Raw genomic sequence first — 12,570 nt, forward strand, 5'->3', positions numbered from 1 at the left:
TACTGATCGTTACGAGTCCAACCTTGATGCTGTCTTGGCTCGTAGTTATTATTATTTCTATTTCTGTTTGTGTTTTTGTTATTACCTTTGTATCCGTTGTTACCGTTGTAGTTATTACCGCAGTGCCTTTTGTATGGATTGCCGCATGAAATGTTATTACTGTTGTAACTATTGTTTGTATTGGAATACGCGTGTTGATTTTGATTTCCGTACTGTGACGGCATGTGAGTTTGCTGTTTTTGTTGTACCGCGTATCCAACTGTGGGCGCGCCAGAATTGTGTTGGCAAGCCTGCATGTTTTGCATACCACTAGTGTAAACATTGTGGCTGCTGTTTTGCCGCGCGAAGCGCTGATCTTCAAGTAACATGTCAACCGAATCTAAAGCTGTTAAAAAATAATCTGAATCGTCATCCGGGATATGTAGAAGTTTTTCCTTAATGTTGAAAGGCAATTTGGCCTTCAACGCTCGGAGTATATCACGTGTTGCGACTGGTTCGTCTAAAAAATGTCCCATGTTCAAGTATTTTTCAAAATATCTGCGTAAGTTACCATTTTTACTGTTAAAAGTTTCAGGTTCTAAAATTTGTCTCCTGAGTCGCTCCTGGACGGATTGCGACCAGAATTTGTTCAGAAAGGCACGCTCAAACTCACTGTACGTGGTACATACGTCAGCTTGACTGTATGCCCAGACAGCTGCATCGCCTTGGATGTAACCGACAATATATGAAATCTTTTTCCGGTCACTCCAAGTGCGTGGAAATGCGTTACTAAAAGATTTAAGAAAAATCACCGGATGAATGGTTCGTTTCTCTGGGATAAAAGCCTGAAATTGCCTGTGTTTTATTAAGCTTCCTTCTTCCTTTGCAATATGATATGGATTTGTTCCACTGTAATTACTGCAATGCTCAGCTGGCGAGTAATTACGATAATGTTGCTGTGGTTTACCATGATAATAGCTTGTGTTTGTGGTTGCACGTCGTGGTATGTGTTGTAGTCGTGGTGTGTTTTGTTCTTGTGTGTTTGTGGTGTGCGGTATGTGTGCGTCATACTCGAATGTATATTGGTTTCTGAACTGTACATTTTGACTGATATTTTCGTTACATTCAGACTGTGGTTGATCGGTGAATTGTCTCATGGGTGCAGTGACGGATTGTACTGCGTCACTAATCAGCTGTTTGTTATTAGTGATGTATTCCGCTACGGAGTCGTGCACAATTGTTGGTAAATTTTCACGTATGCATCTATCAAAATGTTTGTCTTTGTTCTCTACCCAATCATGAAATTCTTTATTAATATTTTGAAAATGAGCTGTGGCATCAGATTGTAAGATGTCAGTCAGGTGTTGTTCAACATCGTCAAATTTATTCTGCACGGCAGTAATTCGTTTTTCAAGGTTGTCGTGTACTGAAGGATATGTTTGAATTTGTTCAGTAAGAGCTTCACACGTGACATTAAGGTTTTTTGATTGTTTCTGTAAAAGTGCTACGTCATTTGTAGTCTTTTCTTGTCTCGTATTAAGCTTGGAAAATTTCGTACTGAGTTCAGTCATCTGTTCGGTCAGTGTGGCGTCTATAAGTTCCACACGTTTACACAAAGTGTCATTACATGCCTTGATTGCTATGAGATCAGATTTAATTTCGTCATTTTGTGTCTTTAACTGTTCATTTTGTGCCTTTAAGGTTGCCATGTTTTCCGCGTTCTGCATCCTTAAGGTTGCCATATTTTCTGCGTTTTGTTTCATTAGCATTTGTAACATGTTGGCAATGTTTACTGTTTGCAAGGTCTCTGCCCCCGCCGCGTCATTAGACGTGACGTCATGTATTAACATGGGCTCTGACTGAGACTTTGAAATTTTTGTGGTGGACGGCCTATTGTCAAAATTTTCGTCAACACTCGCGTCAATGTTTGATGAATCGTCACTACCGGTTGCTGTCGTAAAGTCATTTTCTAACATTTGTCTCTCGTCCGAGTCGGATTGCGTCTGAATAGTACGTCTTTGCTGTTCCATTTTTGCGTATTGTTTTCTAGTTATTACCATGCCACACGTGCTATATATTTCAAGAAATTAATGTTTGACACTGGTTTTAAAATAAAATGCAGTTGAGCATGAATCGGTCGTAGCAACAATGGCTGTCTGTTAATTTAAAAATATAAACTGAATTTGAGATTATTGGTAATGGCTGCTGGCCATGTTACATGATATCGTACAGAAGTCGGCCATATTGTACACTCGTGTATTGGTATTGTTGCATACGTTATTGTTTAAGGAAAAATACTGAGAATGGAATTTATCACTGAAACTGTTATGCGGAAAAGAAACACTACAGAATTTTACTGAAAAGCTAATACACTGAATTATACGTCTGGTCAAGCCTGCTAATGCAAAGATGCTGCGTCTTACCTTATTTTGCTGGAAGCTTCTTTGCGTCTTCCCGCAAAATTTTATAATTGGCAAATATCTTCTGATTTTTTTTTTTTATTTCTCATATAGTCAAGTCCAGGACCAGAAGGTTGATTTTTCACATGAAACAAAGAGAACAATGTAACAAATGGCAAATTGAACAACGTCCTGTCACGGTCGCCAATATAAAATAAATAAAATAAAATAAAATAAAATAAAATATTATTAATTATTTTTATCTGTCTGATTGGCTCTCCTATGAGTCGTCAGGTTTTGATTATTCGGTATCAGACGCTTGACAATGGCTTTTTCGTAAAGGCAATGTGACTCGTAGTTGACCGTGAAATAAAACTGAAATAATCGGACTTCGTAATTAAATCGTTTCCAAAGACTGCTGCGGTAGGTGCGGACTCATAATCTAAATCTCAATATTACAATAATTTGCCAGCCATGCCAAAACGTCGTACAGAGGTGATTGTCTACTAAACAAAAAATTACACAGTTAGTTAAATCAGATATATTCAATGAATAAGCCTACAGTTCATAATCCTACTTACTTTTATAAATATAAATTCTTTACAGAATCGAGTGCCTAGTATGGTTGCAATTTTCTATATCATGAAATATGGCGGTGTGCCAGACAATAAACTAAAATACGTGCTTCTCGCACCACTTCAACGAGAGCTCTTCCTTTTTTTTTAATCAAACATACGACTAACGAAAATGTACTTTTGTTTTATCAGCGACACAGCGCTGCAGTTGTGTGCCATAGGCTTTATTTATTTGTCACTGATTATTTATTTAATTAATATCTCACGTTTCCGAGGAAACTCACGCTCGGCATGCAAATGTGCCTTTATAGTTTCTCCAGCCGGCTGGGCTCTGCGCCCCGGTACTGCGAGCTGGAAACTTCTTTACGGACAGGCTGTCTGGCGGGCGGAGGAGAAACTCGCCGCGCTGCGGGCAGGACTGGCTCGCAGATAAGATCCGGCCGCTGGCAGGCGCGTTCTGCGGCCGCCGTGGAGGGGAAAGCACGGAGCGCCGCCAGCTCCCGGCGACCCGGTCGATGGCGCCTTGCTCGGCGTTCGGAAGGTCTTCGACACGGTGCCGCAACACCTAAAAGACGACGTGTGAGCGCACGGAAATCAGACAAACGTGACTGGATTGAAGAACTGTTAGCAGGCACACTGAGGTGACAGAAGTCCTGGGACACCTCCTAAAATCGTGCCGGACCTCCGTTTGCCGCTGGTAGTGGAGCAGTTCGACGTGGCATGGACTCAGAAAGTCGTTCGAGACATCCTGCAGAAATATTGAGACATCCTGCCTCTATAGCAGCCCATAATTGCAAAAGTGTTGGCGTTGCAGGATTTTGGACGCTAACTGACATTTCCATCATGTCCTGCAAATGTTCGATGGGGCTCTAATCTGGCGATGTGGGTAGCCAGACCATTCGATCCAATTGTCCAGAATGTTCTTCAAACCAATCGGTAATATTTGTGGCGCAGTGACATTTGATCCTTCTTTGGGAACATGTAGTCCATGAATGGCTGCAGCTGGTCTCCAAGTAGCCGAACATAAACGTTTCCAGCCAACGATCGGTTCAGTTGGACCAGAGGATCCAGTCCATTCCATGTGAACACAGCCCACACCATTACGGAGCCACCACCAGATTGCCCATTGCCTTGTTGATAACTTGGTCCCATGACTTCGTCGGATCTGCACCACACTCTACCATCAGCTCTTACCAACTGAAATCGGGACTCATCTGAAGAGGTCACTGTTTGGCAGTCGTCTAGAGTCGAACCGATGTGGTCACGAGCCCATCTGTGGCGCCGCAGGCGATGTTGTGCTGTTAGCAAACGCACTGGCATCAGTCAGCTACTCTTACAGCCCGTTAACTTCAAATTTCTCCGCCCTGTTCTAATAGATGCGTTCATCGTTCGTCCCACATTGACTTCTGCAGTTATTTCGCGCACTATTGCTTATCTCTTAGCACTGACTAGGCAAACTCTGCTGCTCTAGGTCGTTAAGTGAACGCCGTCCACCACTGAATTGTCCATGGTCAGAGGTAATGCAGAAATTTAGCTTACTCAAAAGCAGACTCTTGACACTTACGATCACGGAATATTGAAATCCTTAATTATTTCCGAAACTGCCGGCTGGGGTGGCCGAGCGGTTCTAGGCGCTAGAGTCTGGAACCGCGCGACCGCTACGGTCGCAGGTTCGAATCCTGCCTCGAGCATGGATGTGTGTGATGTCCTTAGGTTAGTTAGGTTTAAGTGGTTCTAAGTTCTAGGGGACTGATAACCTCAGTAGTTAAGTCCCATAGTGCTCAGAGCCATTCGAACCATTTGATTTTTCCGAAACTGAATGACCCATGTGCCTATCTCCAACTACCATTCAGCGTTCAAAGACAGCTAATCCCCATCGTGCAGCCATAATCACATGTTTTCACATGAACCACCTGTATACAAAAGATAGCTCCACCAATGCACTGCCCTTTTCTACCTTGTGTACAAGACACTAACGCCATCAGTATACAGGGTGTCACAAAAAGGTACGGCCAAACTTTCAGGAAACATTCCTCACACACAAAGAAAGAAAATACGTTATGTGGACATGTGTCCGGAAACGCTTACTTTCCATGTTAGAGCTCATTTTATTACTTCTCTTCAAATCACATTAATCATGGAATGGAAACACACAGCAACAGAACGTACCAGCGTGACTTCAAACACTTTGTTACAGGAAATGTTCAAAATGTCCTCCGTTAGCGAGGATACGTGCATCCACCCTCCGTCGCATGGAATCCCTGATGCGCTGATGCAGCCCTGGAGAATGGCGTATTGTATCACAGCCGTCCACAATACTAGCACGAAGAGTCTCTACATTTGGTACCGGGGTGGCGTAGACAAGAGCTTTCAAATGCCCCCATAAATGAAAGTCAAGAGGCTTGAGGTCAGGAGAGCGTGGAGGCCATGGAATTGGTCCGCCTCAACCAATCCATCGGTCACCGAATCTGTTGTTGAGAAGCGTACGGACACTTCGACCGAAATGCGCAAGAGCTCCATCGTGCATGAACCACATGTTGTGTTGTACTTCTAAAGGCAAATGTTCTAGCAGCACAGTTAGAGTATCGCGTATGAAATCATGGCGGTGAATCGAGGAAGTACAGTACATACTGACTAAACTAAAATGAGCTCTAACTTGGAAATTAAGCATTTCCGGACACATGTCCACATATAATCTTTTCTTTATTTGTGTGTGAGGAATGTTTCCTGAAAGTTTGGCCGTACCTTTTTGTAACACCCTGTATATGCATGTCGCTATCCCTCGTCTTTTGTCGCCTCAGTGTACCCCCTATGCATATCTTCTTCTCAGTTCTCCTGAAAAGCTGAGTCATCATACACCCATTATCAGTCACATGTCATCCTCAGGAGAATGATAAGATATTGCTGTCATGGACTTTAGACACTGGCGCACGATTTTCTTGTACAGGCACTCCATTACGGTCATTTATTGTAATGTGGTATCCTGTTGTAGTTTCATGTTTCATTATTAGCCACTATTCCGAGTCAAGAATAAATACTCATAAATAGGTCTTCCCAGGTTTTGTATCCCACCTGGAAGGCGGCGCGTGGGTCTGCTCCTGAAAACTGAAGGGTGGGCCGAATGTAGGAAGCTAGGAGGGGCAGATGAGGTAGAACACATGGTACTGCAATTAAAAGTGGTTTTACTTAACTTGGGCTGAGGTGAGCCTGTAGGTGTGAAGCCGTACAGGCATCAACGCTAACTGCTACTAGTAGTTGGACAAACTATCATTGATGTAACTGAAGTAACAAAGTCTGTAATGGCCCCCTATGAAATAGAAACAATGTTTCTACGTCGTCTCCTCGGAATCAAATGGGCTCAATCTTCAGCGGCGCTCGTAGAGCTGCACAGTGCCGGCTAGAGGGCGCTGTCGTACGTGTCGCTGTAGTGCCAACCTACGAACTTGCACCTACGTCGTGGCATCGTAGCTATCGATACCACACCAGGAACGCCTTCGGTTTGCAGATGGCCTTTTTTTTCTTTCTTTCTGATCCACAGTAACTTCAGTAAAGGGTAATGTAACTCAACAGAGCACGCCTGACGGTAGATGTTTATATTAATCACACTAAGACCAACATAATGCCGATAGGAAAATAGTAAAGATTAATGATGAGGTCGGAGATCCAGATGACAAATTTTTATACTTAAAACAATTGAAAACAACAACCGGACTCAATGAAATAAACAGGATGATAAAAATGGCCTGGAGCCACGTTAGCAGAAGAATGCTGTATTCAGAAGTAAATTCTTAATGTGCCACAAACACAAACTCTGTGACAAGAGTATAGAGCCACTATTAACTTACAGAAGTGCACGTGGATATTAAATGCGCAAACAATTTAAAATCAACGAGCAATGGAAAGATGCGTGTTGAGCATAACAGCACGAGACTTAAATATAGCTGCTTAAGAATACATGAAGTAAATTTGTTTCTTGCAGATGACATCATGCGAGCGAGCTCCATTTTTGCGCAGTAATTTTGGAAACTAGTTCATGAATCTTAGCTTTTAATTCTTCTGTTGTAACAGGTCGATTACGATACACTTTGCTTTTGAAGTGGTCCCGGAAGGCAGATAGAAGGACCCCGGAGGACGTGGAATGCCACGGTTTCTCGAAATTACACGGTAGCCAGAGAACTGGCGCACAGCAGCCACTGATATTCGTGCTCTGTATGACAGTGCTCGTTGATGGCGAAACCAGCCGTTCTCAGTAATTTTGTGGAAATGTCTGTAGTTTCTACACAACAAAGGCTTCGAGCGTGGTGATGTACCGATTCGATGTGACTAGTCGCAAGGACATCGTCATTCCCGAAGCTAATAAGGGCCTCTTATTCCACACGATGGCACAGTACAACAGACGGTAACTTTGTTGCAATTCGTTGGACGTTGGTGTATCTGACTGAGCTTTTCTTGTACTCAGTAATCTTGTACTCAATAATCTTGTGCTCAGTAACATATTTTTTTTTAGTAAATCTATTACGATGGATATAGAAATCAACGATACTCGAAGGTTGTTAGAAAACGCATTACCCTTGTTTACCTTTTCAAGCATTCGCTCACGGAACTGTCGTCGCGTTACGTGATCGTTGAGTTTAATTTCCTGGACGATGTGGTATGGTTGGTAACGCAAGCCCTGTACCAGTATTCTTCAAACACTTGAACTATGCAGCGCTAAAGATGACGTTTATTAAGAGGGCACTTCGAACAGCATGGATATATTGTATGGTGTACGAATGGTTTGCACAAGACCAGGAGGGTTTTTCTTCGTTGCTGAACCTGTTTTATCAAAATTATATGTCCATTTGTTCATTGCGTGTGCTGATAGACAATGATCGTGGCGCTTGAACTCAAGTGATGGTGAAATTCTATACGTGCAACTTTCACAAAAAAATGTTCAAATGTGTGCGAAATCTTCTGAGACTTAATTGCTAAGGTCATCAGTCCCTAAGCTTACACACTACTTAACCTAAATTATCCTAAGGACAAACACATGCCCGAGGGAGGACTCGAACCTCCGCCGGGACCAGCCGCACAGTCCATGTCTGCAGCGCCCTAGACCGCTCGGCTAATCCCGCGCGGCAGCTTTAACACAGACACTGTTTTTGTAAAAAGTTTTGATGGGAAAATCACGTTGCGCACCACTGCAAGTATCCATTTTAATTAAGTGGCAAGATGGCGTGAGTTGTTTGCAATTATTCGGCGTTAACAATCGCCCATGGCTAAAATACCATATTTCAAAATTTTCCATTTTTCTGAATCACCCTGTACAAAGAAGCGGGTTAGAGAAAAAACAGGAGCTGAAGACGTGGTAGAGGCTGTTCAGAAATTGAAGTTGCTATGAGCTGGAGTATATAGCGTGACGAAATGATGGGGATGGACTGAGGAGATTCCGAGTTGGATTAGTTGTGGCAAGGTAAGAGCAAGAGAACTACGTAGTGGAAGATGTAAAGAAACAAGCAGGACAAACTTGGATGAGAAAAGCTGATTATCGTAATATGTGGAATAGGCTGGAAGAGTTCCATATTCAGCTGGAAGAGTTTTATATTCAGCAGTGGATAACACATGAGTGATAACGACGATGATGCAGAGCATGCTTGCGAGAAACCCACCAGCGGTAGCAAGCGGACGAGCATTGAAATGTTTGGAAGTTGCGTTCCCTAATGCTAAATTCCCTAGAAAACGATGAGGTAATGGGTTGGTGGTGGACAAAGCCGCTGTTCAGTCTAAGGTTATGTAAACAGAAAAGACCTTCGGAAATAGACAAGAACGATGACATTAAAGAACATTTCAGAAACACACAATAGCCGAAAATCTGTATAACTTTTATACAATAAACATCCACTGGTGGGCAACACAGATAATTTTTAGAAATTTTAAATAATACATTATGAAATTAAAATACACACATCAAAAAAAGTTTTGCATCACCTCGGTTCAGAGTGTTCCGGAACCTGTATAGAAAACTGGAATAGTGATCGACACAAACATCATTTCCGCCCTTTTTATTGCTCATGAAAACCACACATTGCATGTTGTACCACCATACAGCGAGACCTTCAGGGGTGGTGGTCCAGATTGCTGTGCACACCGGTACCTCTAATACCCAGTAGCACGTCCTCTTGCATTGATGCATGCCTGTATTCATCGTGGCATACTATCCACAAGTTCATCAAGACACTGTTGGTCCAGATTGTCCCACTCCTCAACGGCGCTTCGGCGTAGATCCTTCAGAGTGGTTCGTGGGTCACGTCGTCCATAAACAGCTATTTTCAGTCTATCCCAGGCATTGTCGATAGGATTCGTGTCTGGAGAACATGCTGGCAACAGTAGTCGAGCGATGTCGTTATCACAAGATATGCAAGATGGGGGTGCGAATTGTCGTCCATGAAAACGAATGCCTCGTCAATATGCTACCTATATGGTTGCACTATCTGTCAGAGGATGGCATTCACGTATCGTACAGCCGTTACAGCACCTTAAATGACCACCAGCGGCGTGCGTCGGCCCCACATAATGACACCCCGAAACCTCCTGCACTCGCTGGATAATGTGTCTAAGGCGTTCAGCCTGACCGGGTTGCCTCCAAACACGTCTCCGACGATTGTCTGGTTGAAGGCTTATGCGACACTTATCGGCGAAGAGAACGTGACGACATTCCTGAGCGGTTGATTCGGCATGTTGTTGGGCCCATCTGTAACGGCTGCATGGTGTCGTGGTTGCAAAGATGGACCTCGCCAGGGACGTCGGGAGTGAAGTTGCTCATTATGCAGCCTATTGCGCACAGTTTGAGTCGTAACACGACGCCCTGTGGCTGTACGAAATGCATTATTCAACATGGTGGCGTTGCTGTCAGGGTTCCTGCAAGCGATAGTCCGTAGGTAGCGGTCATCCACTGCAGTAGTAGCCCTTGGGCGGCCTGAGCGAGGCACGCCATCGACGGTTCCTGTCTCTCTGTATCTCCCCCATGTCCGAACAACATAGCTTTGGTTCATTCCGAGACGCCTGGACATATCCTTTGTTGAGAGCCATTCCTGGCTAAAAGTAACAATGCGGACGCTATCTAACTGCGATATTGAGCGTCTAGGCATGGTTGAACTACAGACAACATGTCTTGTACCTCCTTCTTGGTGGAATGACTGGAACTGACCGGCTGTCAGACCCCTTCCGTCTAATAGGCGCTGCTCATGCATGTTTCTTTACGTCTTTGGACAGGTTTAATGACAGTCAAAGGAACTGTGTCTGGGGTACAATATCCAAACTCAACGTCTATTTTCAGGAGTTATGGAAACCGGGGTGATGCAAAACTTTTTTGATGTGTGTGTAATCACTGATGACATATGAATGCTGCTATAGTGGAATGGTAGTCTCAAAACGATCTTGGTCATGGTGGAGATGGAACGATAGCTATGAGTATGGGGTCCTGCAGAAACGCAGGTAGTCGGTGAGATGGAGAGGGTGGAGGGAGGAAAGTTGTGACATGGCGTTAAGTGGACCGTTGTGACTAGGGTAGAAAAGAGGGGTGTATGTCAGGACAGATTTCGTCGCTTGTGAGTGGGATTTCGTAGAATTTCTAGGTGGATAAGTCTTGGAGGTGTATGGAAAGTGGAATTTGGGTACAGCGGCACAGTAGGGTATCTAGATTCGCGAATAATGGGTGGGGTATTGGGTGCCGAGATTGGGTTCTGCGGTTAATATATTGGATCTGAAGGTGCTTCTGGAAGAGAAGAAGGTTTGGGAAGTGGATGGGTTGTTACAGGATGCGATTCGGGGAGTGTAGGAGGACGCGGATGATGGGGCGGAGTGCATGTCTTTCCAAGATTTCAAGAGACTTGTAGAATTTAAGGTAGGTGGAGATCCAGGTGAGGATGGCGATAATGACAGATTTATAGGTTAGTAGCTTTATTCGATTTCAGGCTTTGTGTTGGAGGGTAAGGAGGTGTACATTTCATGTTAGATTTCCGTCGAGGGTAAGTCCTAAATACTTTGTTTTGTAAATCAGAAGGATGGGTTGGTTGTACATGGAGAGAAGGAAACATGGACTCCAAGGAACATCGAGTGGTGCCAGCAGAGAAGGTGAGTTGGCATTTCTGTGAATTTGCTTGAACTTTTCACGTGTAACAGCATTCGACCAGGAGATTCAGGTGGCGTTGAAGGGAGCCATGGTAGAGTTCAGTTTCTGCAGCTCTTATTTTCCGAGAAAATCTGAAAGAAAACAGGAAGAAACGGCAGAAGTTGCATCAGCAGAAGTCGGCAGGAACTCAAGCAGGAAGGCAAACAGACTGTGTGGGCGAGCTTTTCAGACTGTCGGGTGTTTAAGCCGAGCACTTTATTTGAACTCAATCACACGGGCGGTGGTGAAGCAGGCGGGTGGGTGGCGAGAGGGCGACGGGGGTGGGGATCTCTGGCGGGGCCAATCCGCTTAGCGGCGCCACTGGCAGCGGACGCCGGGGCTGGCCTGTGGAAAGTCCGCGTAGCGAACGGCGCCGGTGAGCGAGCGCGTCAGGCCCCTGGTGGGGGAACACGGTGCGCGCTAATAGAGTGTACGGCTCTCGGCTGAATAGGTTTACCAGTGGGGATCCGTTCTACTCCACGGTCTCAGTGAATTAGCCTGCACAGTCGGTGTCAAGGGCCGGCGAACTTGGAGCACTGTATGCGCAATAGGAGAAAGAGACCGAGAGCTCTTGCAGTGCATAATTAACGAGAGAAATTAAAATTCCGCCTGGTACCCAGCTTTTCTCTTTTCAGCTTTTCTAACAACTCCAAGGGAACTTGGCTTTCTGGTGGTGTCTGGGAGCATATTTAATTCACATTCGTTGAAGACTCCATTCACTTTCTTTTAGTCCCTCAGTACATGGAGCCCTTGCTTCTGGGATTACCATAATAACTAATTCAATTTATAGCAGTGAGCGGAGTGAAATCGATTGTGGATAGAGTAAGTTAAGGATAAGGTTTCATTTTGTCCTCTTCAATAAACTTGTAGTGCTATCGACAAAGAGGAACTGTTTTCCTGTGCAAAGTGTTCGGTGGTAAATAAGTAACAAATATCGTTTTGTTAAACTGAAGGGAAAGCACCACTTCTGACGTCACTGGACAAAACATATCAGTATGGAATGAAAATTAATATGATCTCTATTGCTCCCTCGGCTGTTGGCTCCAAAATTGGCCTGAAGAATTTTTTACTCCTTCCACTTCCCACGTACCACCTTAATTTCAGCGTAACAGCTCCGCTCGACTTCATCAACGGTTTGGCTTATATCCCTGTTTTTTCACCATCCCGTCCAGTATAACTTCCTACAATACAGCCGGCCGCTGTGACAGAGCGGTTCTAGGCGCTTCAGTCCGCAACTGCTCTGCTGGTACGGTCGCAGGTTCGAATCCTGTCTCGGGCAAGGATGTGTATGATGTCCTTAGGTTAGTTAGGTTTAAGTAGTTCTAAGTCTAGGGGACTGATGACCTCAGATGTTAAGTCCCGTAGTGATTGGAGCCATTTGAATTCTACAATACACACTGATCTGCCACAATATTACGACCACATATTTAACAGCTGATATCTCCATCTTGGGCACGGGAAACGGCGG

This window comes from Schistocerca piceifrons, chromosome 4 (assembly GCF_021461385.2).
Source record: "Schistocerca piceifrons isolate TAMUIC-IGC-003096 chromosome 4, iqSchPice1.1, whole genome shotgun sequence".
In the NCBI taxonomy this organism is placed as follows: domain Eukaryota; kingdom Metazoa; phylum Arthropoda; class Insecta; order Orthoptera; family Acrididae; genus Schistocerca; species Schistocerca piceifrons.